Source organism: Notothenia coriiceps, unplaced genomic scaffold, assembly GCF_000735185.1.
Source record: "Notothenia coriiceps isolate Sejong01 unplaced genomic scaffold, NC01 NC01_scaffold00027414, whole genome shotgun sequence".
Taxonomy (NCBI): domain Eukaryota; kingdom Metazoa; phylum Chordata; class Actinopteri; order Perciformes; family Nototheniidae; genus Notothenia; species Notothenia coriiceps.
The window spans coordinates 14,920-16,193 of NW_011360115.1; positions in this window are offsets into that span (position 1 = coordinate 14,920).

Genomic DNA, 1,274 nt, shown 5'->3' on the forward strand with positions numbered 1-1,274 from the left:
GTTCGCCTGGCAGCACAACAATATGAAGTTGCCCACCTTTGGTTCCCTAAGTTCCCTACTTAAACATAATTCACTGCACTAAGGCAATTCCTTTCACCAGAGGACAACAGAATATTGGCAGCGTATGCAGGGCCACTTTGCACAGATGTGGTTTTAAATGTCCACTGTGTGATGCTTGAGTGGGTGTATATTCTCTGTGTGAATGTTGAATACATTTTTTTTCTTATGCTGTGGCCTGATTCTCACAACACATACTGCTGGAGTTAAGAAGTGTTTTGCTCTGCAGCTTTACCGGTAATTCACCACAACATCTCTAGTCTGGTCACGTTTAGGAGGGTCTGACTCGGGCGTTTCTCTCCAGCTCGCTCTCGCTCTCTTTATCTCCCAGACAGTCTCTCTCCCTGCTGTGTTGGTGTCATAAAGAATCTGAGTGGATAGTTTGCTCTGATTGTCCAATGAAAGTCTGTAGTCTTTGATTACACATTCTAACAGCCATTGAATGTAAGTGGTGCTCTCTTCATAAAACCCATAACAAATCATCCAAAACAAAAGTAAACTAAGGATAATGAATGTCTTGCTTTGCTTTCAATAAAGTTATGTAGAGTCCAGAGTTAGAGACGTATATTTGAGAGGATTTGCTTTTGATTTGTCCATTCACCAGCATTCGTCACTATTGAATCATGTAGTACCCTACCTTGCACGTCTGTTTTGATGTGGATGATGTACAAGTATACTACTTTACAATGCGGAAAATGTATCATGGATGATGTGAGGAATGGTAATGAAGCCCTGACAGACGTCAAGGATCAGTACGTCAAAGGCAGCAAGAAAAAAAGAGTCCCCAGATCGCGTTGTGAGGGGTTATATAGGGCTGTACCCGAATATTCTACTATTCGAATATTCGTTCGTTGGCCAACTATTCGGGTTTCAATTTCATTATTCGGATATTCGTTTTATTTTTTTTTCAAAAAAAATATTTTTCCTATATATATTTTTTTCTAAATGTATGCTATTAATAAAGGCGAATTGCCATATTATTATACTATATTTATACTTTTGAGTTGCACTGTTAAAATGCGGAAATATATACAATCTCAGCCTGTGCTTTCTGTCCGCTGCATCTACGCACACACTGTACCACACACACACCTAAACACACACACACACACACACACACACACACACACACACACACACACACACACACACACACACACACACACACACACACACACACACACATGGGCGCGGGAAGGGGGATGCTGAGGGCGCTG